Genomic DNA, 18,502 nt, shown 5'->3' on the forward strand with positions numbered 1-18,502 from the left:
TGTGAAACCCTACCGAACATTATAACACAAGTCAGGGAGTGGGAGATAAAGGGAAGAAGCTAGTTTAGTTAGGGAAACTTGGTTGGAATGGACAATTTGGACAGGAGGGTCTGTTTCTGTGCTGTTACTCTATAAGTAGCAATTATGCCTCCTTTCAGCTTCAAGGTTGGGGGCCCCTGTGGCCTTCCAATGACCAACAGCCCTTGGATTACATCGAGTTAATTCTGCTTGAATGTGTATTCTTGTTGTGTCGTATTGCATGACTGGCAAATCAGACGCCAAGTAATGTGTAAACAGTTGAGAACACTAGTCACATTCATACACCAATTGTATTTTAAACATACTTAAAATATAAAATACATAAAGGCACCACAATAAATCTTTCATGAAATTTCAGCAGCCATACATACAACACAATCCATAGAGGAGTATTAGGAGGCAGCAATCTGCATGCCACTGACCTACTTAAAACTGTTGTTGACAACAAAAATGCCTAAACTGATTGCATTATTAGATCCACGTGGTCATTAAGATGATAAATGCCATTGGTTGATTTTAATTTATCCTTCCAAAGCAATCCTAACAGCCCATCACTGCAGCATCTGATTTTACTCCAGCAAGTACACGCTGGTTAAACTATAATAAAAAGGTTTTTATTAAGTAATCGGTTACTTTGAATAAGTTGCACTCACTGTTGTGACTTGCTCAGACTGGGAGATCCCATGCTCCAAATTTGCTCGATTTAATGGAATAAAGGAATTACTCTCCAAAATGCAACAATACATCTATCACTTGATTCATGTTAACTTAACAATAACTCATCCTTCTGAAGGATACTTCAAATTAATGTTTAAAGTCAATGCACATTAAGCCATATTTTATATTACATTTTTCCTGCAGATATCATGTGCAACAAAAGCTTTGCTGACAATTTGTGGGCATCCCAAACACTTAAAGCATTACAGAGTTCACTTTGCTTGAGAAAGTTGAACATTTCCAGTAGAATGGACTGTGATTTCAGGTCGCATTGTGGCACTGTCATTTATGAATTCAAAATAAAGACAGGATAAGGGGTAGCAAATCTAAAAAAAAAAAGAGTTGAGAATAAACTACTTCGCCCAAAGGGTTGTGAATCTGTGGAACTCACTCCCCCAAAGTGCAGTGGATGCTGGGACAGTGAGTAAATTTAAGGAGGAGTTAGACAGATCTTTAATTGGTAACAGGTTGAAGGGATATGGAAAGACGGCAAGAAAATGGGGTTGAGAAGAATAATTGCAATGGTTGAATGGCAGGGCAGACTCGATGGGCCGATTGGCCTAATTCTGTTGCTATATCTTATGAACTTATGGCAGTAACATAGAACACTACAGCGCAGTACAGGCCCTTTGGCCCTCGATGTTGCGCTGACCTGTCATACCAATCAAGCCCATCTAACCTACACTATTCCATGTACATCCATATGCTTGTCCAATGATGACTTAAATGTACTTAAAGTTGGCGAATCTACTACCGTTGCAGGCAAAGCATTCCATACCCTTACTACTCTCTGAGTAACGATACTACCTCTGACATCTGTCCTATATCAATCACCCCTCAATTTAAAGCTATGCCCCCTCGTGCTCACCTTCACCATACTTGGAAAAAGGCTCTCCCTGTTCACCCCATCTAACCCTCCGATTATCTTACACGTTTCTATTAAGTCACCTCTCAACCTTCTTCTCTCTAACGAAAACAGCCTCAAGTCCCTCAGCCTTTCCTCATAAGACCTTCCCTCCATACCAGGCAACATCCTAGTAAATCTCCTCTGCATCCTTCGCAAAGCTTCCACATCCTTCTTATAATGCAGTGACCAGAACTGTACACAATAGTCCAAGTGCAGCCACACCAGAGTTTTGTACAGCTGTTGCATAACCTCATGGTTCCGGAACTCAATCCCTCTATTAAATAAAAGCTAAAACAGTGTATGCCTTCTTAACAACCCTGTCAACCTGGGTGGAAACTTTCAAGGATCTGTGTACCTGGACACTGAGATCTCTCTGCTCATCTACACTACCAAGAATCTTACCATGAGCCCAGTAGTTTGCATTCCGGTTACTCTGACCAAAGTGAATCACTTCACACTTTTCTGCATTAAACTCCATTTGCCACCTCTCAGCCCAGCTCTGCAGCTTATCTATGTCTCTCTGTAACCTACAACATCCTTTGTCACTATCCACAACTCCGCCGACCTTAGAGTCGTCTGCAAATTTACTAACCCACCCTTCTACACCCTCATCCAGGTTGTTTATAACAATGACGAACAGCAGTGGACCCAACACCGACTCTTGCGGTACACCACTGGTAACTGGACTCCAGGATGAACATTTCCCATCAACCACCACCCTCTATCTTCTTTCAGCAAGCCAATTACTGATCCAAACTGGTATATCTCCCACAATCCCATTCTTCTGCATCCAGCAGCTCACCCATGCTATCAAAAGAAATAAAATGAGGCCTTATTGAAACATAGAAGATTCTCAGGGGCTTAACTGGGTAGATGTAGAAATGTTGTTTCCTGCTTATGGAAGAGTATAGGACCAGAAGCATAAGCTCAGAATATGGGGTTCCTCATTTAAGTCAGAGAGAAGTAAGATCTTCTTTTCTCAGAAGGTAATGAATTTATAGAATTCTTTACCACAGAGGGCTGTCATGGTTGGGTCATCAAGGCTGAGATAAACCAATTTTTCATCAGTAAAGGGATCAAGGATAGTGAGGGCAAAGGCAGGGAAACGGAGTTGAGGATTATCACATCAGCCATGATTTCACTGAATATTGGAGAACACTTGATGGGCCCAATGGCCTACTTCTGTTCTTGTGCCTTATGGTTTTCATAAAAACAAAAAAAAATCTTAGAAATCTTCTTTACAGATCCACAAAAGAAATCGTTTTCTGGTGTTGACATGGTGACTTCAGATTCAGGTGAGAACAAAAGAACTCGGAACAACAGTAGGCTGTTCAGCCCCTCGAGCCTGCTCTGCCATTTAAGACCATCATGGGTGATCTCATCCCAGCATCAACTCCACTTTTCTGTCCAAACCAATAACCCTTTAAAACTCTAATTAAAGGAGACACAAGGATAAACATTCACTCCAAGTCCACTTTGGCAATTCTCTTTAGCATTTTGATACCTTAATTAGATCAGCTTTCATTCTTCTAAACTCTAGTAAGTATAGGCTTAAACTGTTCAATCTCTCCTCCGAAAGCCAAATCTTTCATCTTTGAAATTAATCTAGTGAACTTTTTCAGAACTGCCTCCAAAGCGATTACATCCTTCAAGTAAGTGGAAGGAAACGGAACACAGAAAGGCTACAGCAAAAAATATGGAGGTATGGCATTGAGGGGGAGTTGGAGGTTTGGATTAGGAATTGGCTGGCTGGAAGAAGACAGAGGGTAGTAGTTGATGGTAAAGGTTCATCGTGGAGTGCAGTTACTGGCGGTGTTCCGCAAGGATCTGTTTTGGGACCATTGCTGTTTGTCTTTTTTATAAATGACCTGGAGGAGGGGCTAGAAGGTTGGGTGATACGAAAGTCGGTGGAGTTGTTGACAGTGAGGAAGGATGTGTCAGGTTACAGCGGGATATAGATAAGTTGCAGAGCTGGGCAGAAAGGTGGCAAATGGAGTTCAATGTAGGTAAGTGTGGGGTGATTCACTTTGGTAAGAGTAACAAAATGACGGGGTACTGGGCTAATACTTGAAGCAGAGGGATCTTGGTGTCCATGTACACAGATCTCTGAAAGTTGCCACCCAGGTAAATAGTGCGGTGAAGAAGGCATATGGCGTACTGGCTTTTATTGGTAGAGGAATTGAGTTCCGGAGCCCTGAGGTCATGTTGCAGTTGTATAAGACTCTGTTGCGGCCGCATCTGGAGTATTGTGTGCAGTTTTGGTCGCCATACTATAGGAAGGATGTGGAGGCACTGGAACGGGTGCAGAGGAGGTTTACCAGGATGTTGCCTGGTATGGTAGGAAGATCGGATGAGGAAAGGTTGAGGCACTTGGGGCTGTTTTCATTGGAGAAAAGAAGGTTTAGGGGTGACTTGATAGAGGTGTACAAGATGATTAGGGGTTTAGATAGGGTTGACCATGAGAACCTTTTTCCACGTATGGAGTCAGCTATTACGAGGGGGCATAGCTTTAAATTAAGGGGTGGTAGGTATAGGACAGATGTTAGGGGTAGATTCTTTATTCAGCGAGTCGTGAGTTCATGGAATGCCCTGCCAGTAGCAGTGGTGGACTCTCCCTCTTTATGGGCATTGGATAGGCATATGGAGGATAGTGGGCTAGTGTAGGTTAGGTGGGCTTGGATCGGAGCAACATCGAGGGTCAAAGGGCCTGTACTGCGCTGTATTTTTCTATGTTCTATGTTCTAGAACATCAACTGCAGTTCCACCAATGCCTTGTTCAGTTGCAATAACACATCCCCTCTTTTATATTCCACTCCGTTAACAACAAATGCCAAAATTCCATTTACCCTCCTTACTACCTGCTCTCCCTGCACACTTGCTTTCTGCAACACATGCATAAAGAACCCCAATCCCTCTGCACTGAAGTATCTTGAAGTTTCCCTCCAAATAGATAATAGTAGAGTCATAGAAACAGGCTCTTTGGCCCACTATATCTATGCAACCAACAAACATCAAACCACACTAATCCTATTTACCTGCACTCAGACCTATTATGTCCTGACATCTTAAGTGCTTGTCCAAATGCTTCTTAAATGTTGAGAGAGTACCTGCTTCCACCAGTCTCTCTGGTGGCACGTTCCATATGTCTACCATTCTCTGGGTGATTTTTCTTTCTCAGATCTCCGCTAATCTGCTTGCTCATCAATTCAAACTTATGCCCTCTGGTCTTAAACACATGCACCACGAGAAAGAGATTCTCATGATCTATTCTGTTTATGTCCCTCATAATTTTGTATGAGTCAATCAGATCTCTCTTCAGGAGTAACAAACCCAGCCTCTCCTCATAACAGAGACTTTTCATTCCTGGTGAATCTCCTCTGGAACCTTTCCAATGCTTTGTGTCTTTCCAATAGTGTAGCGATCAGAACTGCACAGTGTTCCATCTGTGGCCTAACAAATGATTTATTAAGTTGTTACAGGAATTCCCAGCAAATGAAGGAAACCATCCCATATGCCTTCCTTACCATCCTGACTACTGACCTATGCCATCACCTTCAGGGATCTATGAACCTGTACAGCAAAGTCCTTTGTTCCTCAGTACTTCCTGGAGACCTGCCGTTCACTGTGTATATCCTTCCCTTATCAGGCCTCCCAAAATACTTCGCACTTACTGGAAGTAAATTCCATTTACCATTGTTCTGCCCAATTTACCAGCTGATCAAGATCAGACTGTAGCCAGAGACCATCTATTTCACTATCAACAACATCCCCAATTTTCATGTCATCTGCAAACTTATTATACCTTCTCCATTCACATCCAAGTCATTAATGTACAGAACAAACAGCAAGGGGTCCCAGCACTGATCTCCGTGGTTCTGCTGGTCACAGGTTTCTAATTACAGAAACAACCCTCCATCATCTCTCTTTACCTCCTTGCAGGTTAGATGGGGACTGGCCGTGTTACATTGCCCTGTAGTGTCCAGGGATGTGCAGGTTAGGAGGTTAGCTATGGAAAACGTGGTATTACCTGGATAGGATGAGATGCTCTTTGGAAGGTTGATGCAAACTCGATGGGCCAAACGGCCTCTTTCTGCACTGTAGGGATTCTATGAGCCCAAGACATGGGATAGGTAGATAAAGATTGAAGATGGTGATCAAACTTGGAAAGGTTACAGATAGCTGCTTCACAGATGGGGTCTATTTTAGAGACTAATGAAGCCATGAGCTTCTCATGAAGTCAGAAGTCACACAATACCAGGTTACAGTTGATCAGGTTTATTTGAAATCACAAGCTTTCGGAGCGTAACCCCTTCGTCAGGTGAAGACTATAATCTGGTGTCATGTGATTTCTGACTTTGTCTACCTCAGTCTAACACCAGCATCTCCACATCATACTTTTGTAGGAAGTACTACAGGATTCAATACCGATAACAGAGAGTGCCTGAGCACCGCAACACTGGCAGTAGTCATGCGCTAGTGGGAAAGCTGAACAGGGAGTGAGAAATTTGAGTGTATTGAGAGCTTGTTCCTTTTTAAAAGGGCAGGAGACAGTCAGTTGGTTGGAGGACGTTTGGGATTTGTGGAATGTAATGACAGAGATTCTTGTATTTACCCATATTCTAATTTGTGAAATGCAGTTATAAATAGAACACAATGCAAGTTTATCAGTCCAAATCTCTGAATTCGGGATTTCACTCCGACAGTTCGTTTACAAATAGCCCTGAACAGTATTCTTCAATGTTAGTCAGGTTTTGGCTACAATCAGAAAACCTGGAAAACATCACAGCTTCAGATCCACAAAAAAGCTGTATTCAAATCACTCTTGGGAAGTACTAATTCAGATCAAGAGAAATTTTGGATGAAGGTTCTCTTTTCCAAATAGGAAATCTCTATTTTGTTCCACATCATTCAAACTTTGCGTTTTGATTATCTCTTCTGGAGCATTATTTAAAAGAAAATCATTAACTTCCACTTACTGCTGTTGGCTAGATGCACCGCTAACCCAGTTAAACACGATGTATTTGTGAGTGTGTGTTACTGCCTGCAGCTATTGCCATATTGATTTTAAACGGAATAACGTGTTGCACATGACTCATCTTGTGTGATGTTAAATCTAACATTTAACAGATTCAACACTCCAATTCAGCTGCTGAGAGTGTGTGCATTTTTAGTGGTGATGAGATGGTAAAATGCGGTCACATCTGCCTTTACAGGTGATTCCATGACACAGGGGAATTATCCCTCAACTAGTATCACAAATAAAATCTAATCATAATTATGCTGTTTCCTGGATCTTGCTGCATGCAAACTGGCTATCATGTTTTCTCCATCGCAAGTGTCTATACTTTTAAAATACTTCACCAGTTGCATTGTGATGGTTTTAAAGTAGTTAGGGCTTCCTGTGGTCAAAGGTACTTTTCACAAAAAATTCACACCTCTGTTGCTGCAGTCTTGCAATGCATTTCCATTTTCAAGCTGTCATTATTGCATACTTGAATTGGCAGCATATATCATGACAGTTAGTGCTGAAAGGCACATTATATAATTGTTTGTATATGAGGTACTCATGATTTTAATGATCCTAGTTACATTTTGCAAGGAACGTTAGAGATTCAGTGTTAGCTATTCATGACCTCAAAGTATAAGTAAATTTTGAAGGTACTGTAGCTTTGCATTACCTCCCGGATAAGTATTTCAAATTGGCGAAAAACAACGGATTTTAAAAGTCTGGTAAACTGCATACAGAAAAAAAGGCTTTCTACACTCTGTACCGAGAAGAATTACTGCCCCCTAGTGTTTGCACATGGAATCACATGACTTGTTTGTCACAAAGTATGGAAACCCTTCGGTCCAACCTGTCCATGCTCCCAAACTAAACTAGTCCCACCTGTCTGTACTTGGCCCATATTCCACCAAACTTTTCCTATTCATGTACTTATCCAAATATCTTATGAAATGTTGTATCTGTACCCACACCTACCACTTCCTCTGACAGTTAATTCCACACAAACCACTGTCTGTATTAAGGTTGGTCCCATTTCCTTTTTAAATATTTCTCTTCTCACCTTAAAAGTATGCTCCCTAGTCTTGAACTCTCCATCCCAGGGAATAGACCCTTGTCATTCACCTTATCTATGCTGATGATTTTCTAAACCTCCACAATGTCATCCCTCAACTTCCTACGCTCCAGTGAAAAAAGTCCAAGCCTTTCCAGTCTATTTTTATATCTCAAACCCTCTGTTCCCAGCAAGCCTTGCCAAAAGAATTTTTAAAATATCATTCAGCACAGCAAAGCTGACTTGGGGGAAGTGATGGCTTAGTGATATCATTGCTGCACTGTAATCCAGAGACTCAGGTAATGTTCTGGGGACAAAAACTAAAGTTGCTGGAAAAGCTCAGCATCTGTGAAGAAAAATCAGAGTCAATGTTTCAGGTCTGGTGACCCTTCCTCAGAAATGGGGATCCACGTTCAAATCCCATGCTAGCACATGGAGGAATTTGAATTCAATTTTTTTTTAAAAATCTGGAATTAAGAGTCTGTTGATGACCATGAATCTATTGTCGATTGTTGGAAAAACCTATGTGGTTCATTCATGTCCTTTAGGGAGGGACTCTGCCATCCTTACCTGGTCTGATCTATATGTGACTCCAGGCGCACAGCAACGTGGTTGATTCTTAAATTTCCTCTGGCCAATTAGTGAATGCCAATAAATTCTGGCCTAGCCAGCGACACCCACATCCTGTGAATGAATAAATTAAAAAACCTGGTCAGGTGAAACATTTACACAAGTGATTTGCAAAAAAAAAACTAATCTTCGTATTCACTAATTAGTAACAAAATGTTTCAAGTGAGGACTAATACACCTAGCTTTTTAACATATCTCAACTCAGAATTAGTCTGATGACTTCAGTGATACAAATGGTAGTAGTTGCAAAGTACATCTTTATTAAGACTGTCCTTGTGTACCGTAATGTTACATAGTCTAAGTAGGAGACCAAAGCATCATTACCGATGAGCAGTACACGTTAAACAATAACAAATGAAGGCTGAGTAAGATTTTATATCAAAAACAGAAACTGCTAAGAAACTCAGCAGCTCTGGCAGCATCTGTGGAGAGAAAGCAGAATTAATTTTTTTTAGTCCAGTGACCGTTCTCCTAAAGTTGGAATTTCCATTTGCTTCACCATCTTTGTAGCAATGTTGCTATTTTTTCCCCTTAATTCTCAGTGCTTCCCCTCTTTAAATAATTGTTATCAAGTTAGGTTTGACTTGACTAATCAACGTTACTTGACTAATCCATGCCTTTCTAAGCAATAGTTTATTTTGTTCTGGATTATGGTTTGCATAATCAATGCAAGGTGGGAGTGTCTGTAATTTTCTGGTTTATCCCACTTGCCTTTGTTGAACAGCGATACAAAGTTAACAATCATCAGCTTTCCAACATTCCTCCAGTAACTGTTGAGGACAGAAGTTTTTTTTTGCCCCCCAAAATAGACAGGTATTACTCACAAGGCCAGCGTTTAGATATTTTGAACCAACCCATTCAGGTACATTACAAACATCTCTGAAGCAAGTGGGAATTGAATCCAGGCCTTGAGGACCAGAGGTAGAGACACTAACAGTGCATCACAAGTCAATTCTAAAGCTAGCATTTATTTCTTATCCCTATAAGTGAGGAATATGTGAGGTAATTTCAGAATCCAATTAAAAGTCAAATATATTGCTGTGGTTTGGAAGGCTCAAATAAACTAGACAAGAAAGCTGGCAGGTGGTAGCTGCCTTTCCTAAGGACTTGAATTAAATAGATTTGATGAAAATTCAATTGTTTCATAGTCACTATTTCTCTTAACAGTTTACTACAAAATTCTTAATTAGCTGAATCAAAATCCTCCATCTGCAGGGACAGATTTGACCTGCTGAATTAGGATCTGTAAAACACTGGATTACTCAACAAGCAACAGAAGCACTATCTTACTGAAATAACTCTGCAGAGGCCAGTATGCCACCACCAAGTTACCATTTATTTTCACATGGAGAGCCCTTGACACTGATCCAGCTCTGACACAGCCAGCTCTCAGAGTGAACAGGATGTCTGACACTCCTGTTCTTATTTGTCAGCCAGGGGCTCCCTGATTCCAGAATAAAACCCCCAATTAGGGAACTCATTCTATGACTTTATTACAGTTGCTATAGTTACCACATGCCCAATTACAGGGTGACCAATGGGCTCTATTTTTGCCTTCACATCCATCAGCAACCTGGAATGCATTTTATCTGGACCAGGTGTTTGATCAACTATCAGTCCTACCAACTGTTCTGTGAACAAGCCTCACTGCTGACCACAGTGTTGTCGGATCTTCTGTGCTGCTGCTTACCATGAGACAGATTTAGTGCCACCATCCTCTTGTAGATGGGGATCTGCTGGGTATGCTGGGTCTGATGGGTAAAAGAAAAAGATTTTCTAACAAGAGCCTTTATCTTCAACACTGTCAAGGCAGTGCAACAACGCCTCTTCTTCCACAGGCATCTGAGGAAATTTGGCATGTCCATAAGGACCCTCACCAACCTCTATAGATGCACCATAAAAAGCAAATGGTCAGGGTGCATAATGGCATAGTATAGCAACTGTTCTGCAGAACATTGTGTGCACAATCCAGACCATTACCAAAGTTGAAAAGTGTGGTGCTGGAAAAGCACAGCAGGCCAGGCAGCATCCGAGGAGCAGGAGAATCGACGTTTCGGGCATAAGCCCTTCTTCAGGACCATTAGCAAAGCCAACCTCCCATCCATTGACTCCATTTACATTTGTCATTGCTGCAGAAAGACTGCCAACATCATTAAAGACCCCTCCCACCCAGGTAATGCTCTCCTACAATCGCTTCCATCACGCAGAAGATACAGAAGCTTGAACACCCACACACACACACCAAAAGGAGAATGAATGCTCTAATTTCAATAACGTTGATGTTGCTAGTGTTGATCTTGCTTTGTGCACCTCCCGTGCAGTTCTAACCTGTATTCCTCGCTTTGTCTAAATACCTTATGATTTGTATGTCCTTGTTTGCTATGATCTGCCTGTATTGCTCGCAATACAAAGCTTCTCACTGTACTTAGGTACACATGACTACAATAAATGAAATGTAATCAAAGTAAATCAAGATCTAGTTTGTTGCAAGGTAGAAATTAAGTAAATGTTATGTTAATATGACGGACATTGTAATAGAAACAAAAGATGGTCCTGGACAGTAGATCTTACTCCTTTGAGATGCTAGTCCAAGTGACACCATAATGGGTACAGCTTAAGCCATTCCTCAGTATTAACCCTTTCAGAGCCTTACACAACATTAACCCTTTTAGTCTGCCTTTTCTACCATAATGGTTATACCTTTGACATAAAATTCACATCACCTGCTTCTTTTCTATATAAATAAGTGCAAAGTATTAATTTAACCGAAGTTATCTGGCTCGACCCTAAATTTTTCTTATGATGATTAATAAACATAAACTTTTCCTTATCTAACTGCTTACATTATTTGGATTTATAAAACATTCTAAGATTCAAAATAACATTGCCTGTTTTAAACATTTTAAACAGCTTGCTGTTTTAACCAGATCAGTAATTACTGATGACATGTATGAACACCATATAACTTCAACAGAACAACTATTCCAGTGTCTACATAAATAGACACAATGACAGGAAAAATAGTTGCAAAACATACCATGGCACAGAAATGGCTAAGATTGAAACAGAAAGGGATTGTGATAGTTTCTAGATTAACGTCAGAAACAAAAACAGAAGTTGCTGGAAAAGCTCAGCAGGTCTGGCAACATCTGTAAAGAAAAGCAAGAGTCAAAGTTTTGGGTCAGTTCTGAGGAAGGGTCTCCAGACCCGAAACGTTAACTCTGATTTTTCTCCACAGATGCTGCCAGACCTGCTAAGATTTTCCAGCAACTTGGGTTTTCATTCCTGATTTACAGCATCCACAGGTTTTTTTGGTTTTTTTTTGTAGATTAACATAATGTACCAGGTTACTGTGAAGTGAAAATGAATGATTTAAATAAAATGCTTAATTATATTAAATTAAAACAAAGATTTGCTGGCGATCTGAAACAAACACAGGAATTGGTGGAGAAACACAGCATCACATTCTGATGAAGTATCACCAGACCTGAATGGTTAGCTCCGCTTTCTTCACAGACCTGCTGAGTTTCTCTGGTAATTTCTGCTTTTGCTTTATTTATTGTGTTAGCTCAGTTGAATACAACTCAGAAAATATCATGCCAAAACTGCTCAGCTACCAGATAAGAATTTGTCTTTAACTTGGTTTTCAGAATTGATCATTAAGAAACAAGTATGGAAAGTGACCCATACTGTTAATGGATTGAGTTTAGAGTTCCTTTGTTTTGAAGGTTTGTGACTGAGATGCAAATAGCTGATATGAAGAGTGAATTGTGGTTTTATTTGTGCTGGGCAAAAATAGATGTATGGCCACACATCCGTATTCCTCTTTTCATCTTAGATATGCGAGAGAATTAAATAACTCTACATATTACTGCCACTAGATGGAGCCAATGTAGTTTTTAAGAAGAAGTGAAAATTTTAATTCAGAAGTTTTAATTGTCAGGCCCTTTACCCATCATGTCTTACCAACCAAAAAAAAAAACACCAAACTACACTAATCCCACTCACCTGCACTTGGTCCATAACCTACAATGCCCAGGCATTTTAAAATACTCAACCAGATGCTTCTTAAATGTTGAGAGGCTATCTGCCTCTGCCACACTCTCTGGCAACATGTTCCAAATATCTACCACCCTCTGGGCAAAACATTTTTTTCTCTGATCTCTTCTAAACTACTTGCTCCTTACCTTAAACTTATGCCCACGGCCACGGGGATATAGGTTCCCATGACCTACTCTGTCTATACTCTTCCCGTAATTTTGCATACCTCAATCAGATCCTTACCTCAGCTTCCTCCGTTCCAGGGAAAATAAACCTAGCCTATCATATCTCTCCTCATAATGGAGACTTTTCATCCCAGGCCACATCGTGGTGAATCTCCCTCTGCACCTTCTCCAGTGCAACCGCGTCCTTCGGATAGTGTGACGAACAGAACTGCACACAATATTCCATCTGCGGCCCAAAAAATGTTTCATAAAGCTGCCATAAACCCTCCTCGCTCCACCTATATTCTATGCACTGGCTAATGAAGGCAAACATTCTGTATGTCTTCTTCACTACCTTGTCTATATATGCTGACACCCTCAGGGATCTATGGACTTGGATACCAAGGTCCCTTTGTTCCTCAATGCTTCTTAGGAACCTAGGAGGAGAAAGTGAGGGCTGCAGATGCTGGAGATCAGAGCTGAAAATGTGTTGCTGGAAAAGCGCCGCAGGTCAGGCGGCATCCAAGGAACAGGAGAATCGACGTTTCGGGCATAAGCCCTTCTTCAGGAAAGAAGGGCTTATGCCTGAAATGTCGATTCTCCTGTTCCTTGGATGCTGCCTGACCTGCTGCGCTTTTCCAGCAACACATTTTCAGCTCCTTAGGAACCTATCCAATCTTTGTGCATATCCTACTCTTATTAGATCTCCCAAAAAGGAATCACTTTGCAGAGTTAAATTATATCTACCATTGATCAGCTGGTTAATTGGGCAGAGCAATGTCACAGTGCAGCCTGAGACCATCCTCCTCATTGTCAACATTACCCCCGGCTTACGTCATCTGTAAACTTACCAATTACAGAACAACCTCGATTATCCGAGCCAGACTGGCAGGTAGTATTTTGTTTGGATAACTGATTGTTCGGATAACTGATCTGATCGTAACCAGAGGAAGCCATACTGAACACATTTAAAAAAAAGCATGTTTACAGAGTTTTTATTTCATTCAATCAATAAAATGTGCACAAACATTGGACACTACTAAAAAATTCATGATATTTTACAAATAAAATCACTTTTTGGCTAGAGTTCAACTGAAGTCGATGAAACTTTTCGCTGATGTTTTCCTTGGTTTTATCCCAGTCCTCGGCAGCAGCCAGCATCTTTGTTTTCAGCAGCGTCCCGCCATCCAGACTAACCAAATGTTGTCCCTCCCTCCTCAGCAACTGCCGAGCTCAAAGAGAAAGAGGTGCAAAATACAGGGGGGAGCATGAGAGAGGGGGAAGATTTTTTTCCCTGGCTTCAGTTTCCATCCTCTCATCAATTTTTTGTTAGGTGGGTAATGTTTTCCTCATGTTCCCTCTCGTCAGGTTTTCCTCCTGTTTATTTTCACATGTGCTAACTCACTCTCCCCCAACAAAAAAAGTGACATTAAATATTCTTGTCAGCTGAAAGATATTGAACTGCTTGTTGTTTGGTAATAAAAGGAGCCTTCATGGGATAACAGGAGGAAAAAGCAACGGAAACAAAAAAATGCAAACACCTTTTCGACTCAACTCTCTGGAGAGTGAGCTGAAGAAAATCATTGTTGGGTTTGCAAAACAAAGCGAGTCAATGTTGAGAGGGAATGTTGCTGTTCGAGCGTACAGCTCAGGTTTGCACATATGTTGTTCTCACGTCTTCACTGTCACAACCTTTGTCCTCGGGGAGAATAAGTATTAGAGAACCTTTTTATAAAAAGTGTAAAACTCAACTCTAACATCATGCCTTGAGTACATATTTGAAGTTAATTATTTATTAAAGCATATTTGCATCTATATTCCTGTTCAAATTTACAAAATAATACATTAAATGGATGAGGAATAGAATTTTCCTACTTCAATTGACATACATGTATAAGGACCTTGAAATCTTGCAGGGATAATACGAAATTTGGATAATTAATGTTCGGATAATCAAGATTGTTCTGCATTCATACCCAAGGTGTTCATGTACATAACTAACAGCAAGGGTCCGAGCACTGATCTATGTGGTACCACCCTGATCACAGGCTTCCCAATGACAAAAACAAGCCTCCATCATTACCCTTTGCTCCTATTTGTAAGCCAGTTTTGCATCCAGTTTGTCAACTTGCCTTGGATCCCATGGGCTCTTACTTTTTAGACCAGTCTTTATGTGATATCTTGTCAAAGGTCTTACTGAAGTCCATGTAAACCACATCAACTGCATTACCCTTATTATATTTAGTCACCTTTTAAAAAAAGCAATTCAATTAGTCAGACAGGATCTCCCTCTAACAAATTCATACTGACTACCCATGATTAATCCCAACCGTCTGAAATTTTTTTCCAAGAACTTCCCTATTACTGACATCAGACCTACTAGTCTGTAATCCCCTGGTCTATCTTGCTGCTCTTCTTGAACAAAGGAACCACATTAGTCAACCTTCGGACATTTGACATTTTGCCTGTGGCCAGCAAAGTATTAAATTTCTCCAGCCGGGCCCCAGCAACACCTCCCATAGCAGCCTGGGATACATTGCATCAGACTCTGGGAATTTACACACTTGTGCGCCTATTCAATCATTTAATATCTCATTATTAATGTTAATGTGCTCAAGAACCTCACCATCCCAACTGATAACCCTGGCTGCAATGTCTTTCTCCTCTGTGAGTAGAGATGAGAAATAGTCATTTAAGAACTCTGGCTCCACGCAGATGGCCTCTTTGGTCTTCTACTTGGTCACACACTTTCCATGGAAATCCTCTTATTCTTAATGTATGTAATAAAAAGCCTTAAGGTTTGCCTGGATCCTATCTTTCAAAGATATTTTGTAGTCCCTCTTTGCCCTGCTTATTTCCTTTTAAGCAACTCCCTACTGTTTACGGACCAGAACAAACACCCACTCAAATATATCAATGAGATAGCCCAGACCCTGACTTTTATCTTATTTAAAGGCAAGTATGAGGTGCTGTGTACCACATCTGATTCAATTGGTCAAGGCACTAGGCTTTAAGTATACTTTATTCTTACACTACAGTTAAAATACCAACAAAAAAAGTATTGGGATAACTGTAACTATTAAAAGACTTAATAAACAAAATGTAATTTAACTACTGCTCATCAACTGTTCCAAAATACCAGCATCCCTTAAACAGACCCTGGGACATGGCAATTTAGTGTGTTGTCTTCTCACTGTAGCAGCAAAGAATTCAAACTTTTAGCTGCAGCGAGAGGGGGGAGAGAGAGGGGGGAGAGAGGGGGGGGAGAGAGAGGGGGGGGGAGAGAGGGGGGGGGGAGAGAGGGGGGGGAGAGAGGGGGGGGAGAGAGGGGGGGGAGAGAGGGGGGGGAGAGAGGGGGGGGGGGGGAGAGAGGGGGGGGAGAGAGGGGGGGGAGAGAGAGCTGTATCTAGCAGCTTAAACTTCAAAAACTCCATTTTCAATAACTGAAAGCAAAAACAAAAACTTTGGGCCTGTGTGATTCCATCCACTCCTGCTTCTTTTGTCAAAAACCCAAAGCTATTTACTCAGCTTTCTGCAGAGTAGACACCTTGGCACCAGATTGACAACACCCCTCTTTCAAAGAACCACGACTGAACAAACCCCTCTCACGGCACATCACGCCACATTACACTCTGCACTTTTGATGTGCCTCCCCTTTTTTTAATATGTTCTGTACCTGATATATGCTAGTTTCTTTTCCTTTCTCAGACTCTAGATTTCCCTTGACTTCTAGGGGTTGCCTGGACTTGCTGCCCTGGCCCTACACTCTTAGAGGAACATACTGGACCGGAATTCTTACTATACTACTTCTTTTATAAAGACTCTCATTTTCCAAATGACGACTTCCCAGTTTACGTTTGGCAGATTCTGTTTAATGATATTGAAATCAGCCTTCCCTCCGTTCAGATTGCTGCACAGTCCATAATGACTTTGAAACATACAGAGCTATGGTCACTACCCTCAAAATGCTCACCCACTGAAACTTCAAACACTTGACTGGTTTCATTCCCTCAGATTAGGTCCAACACTGCCCCATCTCCAGCAGGACAATTAACATTTTGGCACAAAAAGCTCTCCTAGTTGCACTTTAAAAATTCCATCCTGACTAATCCTTTCACACTAAGGCGATCAGAGTTAATGTTAGTGAAGTTGAAGCCCCCTACCATTATAACCCCGTTTCTCACACAGCCTTCTATATTTTGCTGACTGACTATCCAGCATACATTACACATCCTTGTAGATCAAATATGTCCTAAAAATATTCCTATGCAGAGCACCATCAAGCTGCCTCTCAGTTTCCAGTGTCTTGGGAGTTACTTTCTATTTCACAAAGGTTGTCACCAATAAGAAAAAGAATTCTCAACATGTGTCTATTGATGGACCCTCCCAGTTTGTGGGCGGCACGGTGGCACAGTGGTTAGCACTGCTGCCTCACAGCGCCAGAGACCCGGGTTCAATTCCCGCCTCAGGCGACTGACTGCGTGGAGTTTGCACATTCTCCCCGTGTCTGCGTGGGTTTCCTCCGGGTGCTCCGGTTTCCTCCCACAGTCCAAAGATGTGCAGGTCAGGTGAATTGGCCATGCTAAATTGCCCGTAGTGTCAGATAATGGGTAAATGTAGGGGTATGGGTGGGTTGCGCTTCGGCGGGGCGGTATGGACTTGTTGGGCCGAAGGGCCTGTTTCCATACTGTAAGTAATCTAATCTAATCTAATCTAATCTAATCTAATCTAATCTCACTTTACCATTACCATCAAGCCTAAAGTATAAAATGTAACTATTGTTACGATTTATAATTCAATTCAAAACATACACCATATATTGATGGGCGTCATATTGGTTTGCTCATTAAGTTTAACTTTTATATAAATGTATGTCGTGTCTCTGTAAAGTTGCAACATTAAAACGAAAATCAATTATGCATAGTGGAATGTCTATTATTAACGCAATGAATGGTCTCCCTCATTCTGCTAGACAATGGAAGCTGGTATGTTACTGAGTTTCAACAACCCTTATCTAACATTGAGACTTTTGTTTCTGTTTTATCTATTTAAATTAGAGAACTCTGTTAAATAATTTGCAAGACTAACAATAAAGTACTGAAAATTTGCAGGCAGCCAAACTCTTAAGCCTAAATGAACTCTTGAACTTGATAACTTCCTGGAGCGAAACATCATAGCTCCAACCCAGTGGTATTAAATTCTAGAAATTACTGCATATCCAGACAACTATGAAATTTATGTAGCAATAACCCAGATACATTCATTGAAAATATGGTCTAAAAATTAATTTGGTTCTACTTTTGATGTGGGTGCTTTGGAGAGGGTACACAAACAGTTTACCAAGATGTTGCTTGGTTTGGTGGGTGTTAACTATGAAGAGAGATTGGACAAACTTGTTTGTTTTCAGCTGAGCATTGAAGGAAGAAGAGCGACCTGATTGAAGTTTACTAAATTATGAGAAGCAATGGATAGAATGGATTGCTGGAGTCTTTTTCCCCAGAGTAGAAATATCAAATCACCAGGGGGCATAGGTTTAAAGTAAAAGGAGGAAAATTTAAAGGTGATGTGAGAGGCAACTCTTTTTTTTAAAAACAGAGGGTGGCAAGTACCTGGAATGGGTTGCCAAAGTAGGTGGTACAGGTGGATACAATAGCAATGTCTAAGAGACATCTTAACAGATATAGGAATAGATGGGAATAGAGGAACTAGGTAAGGGTTTTTAAGTTTAGAAAGGTTACATGTGGCAATGTGGTCTTGATGGGCTGAAGGGCCTGTCTCTGTGCTGTTCTGAAAGTCAGCTACAATTAAGTATCAACTCTGAGGAAGACACAACCAACTGTAAATGCGATGAGTAATTGGTAGTTTAGTGAAAATTCACTACTCGTGAGACTGGTTGGAACCCAATGCCACCCAGATTACTCATAAATCATGGGAATGCAACCACTAAT

General features: G+C 41.0%; 1 protein-coding gene across 5 annotated transcripts in view; it reads right to left on the minus strand.

Moving 5' to 3' along the window:
* Positions 1-18,502, minus strand: part of pag1 (phosphoprotein membrane anchor with glycosphingolipid microdomains 1) — a 176,626-nt gene that overhangs the window by 44,360 nt on the left and 113,764 nt on the right. For 4 of the 5 annotated variants that reach the window (XM_087986003.1, XM_087986000.1, XM_087986002.1 and 1 more), the window contains one exon: positions 8,290-8,403. The exons of the other annotated variant lie outside the window; for it this stretch is intronic. The gene's annotated coding sequence lies outside the window, so the exon portion shown is untranslated. The remainder of the gene's footprint in view (positions 1-8,289; positions 8,404-18,502) is intronic. 5 annotated transcript variants of the gene reach the window in all.

The sequence above is a fragment of the Chiloscyllium plagiosum genome, unplaced genomic scaffold (assembly GCF_037043375.1).
Source record: "Chiloscyllium plagiosum isolate Xiang-an unplaced genomic scaffold, Cpla_swu_hap1 HiC_scaffold_4, whole genome shotgun sequence".
Taxonomy (NCBI): Eukaryota; Metazoa; Chordata; class Chondrichthyes; order Orectolobiformes; family Hemiscylliidae; genus Chiloscyllium; species Chiloscyllium plagiosum.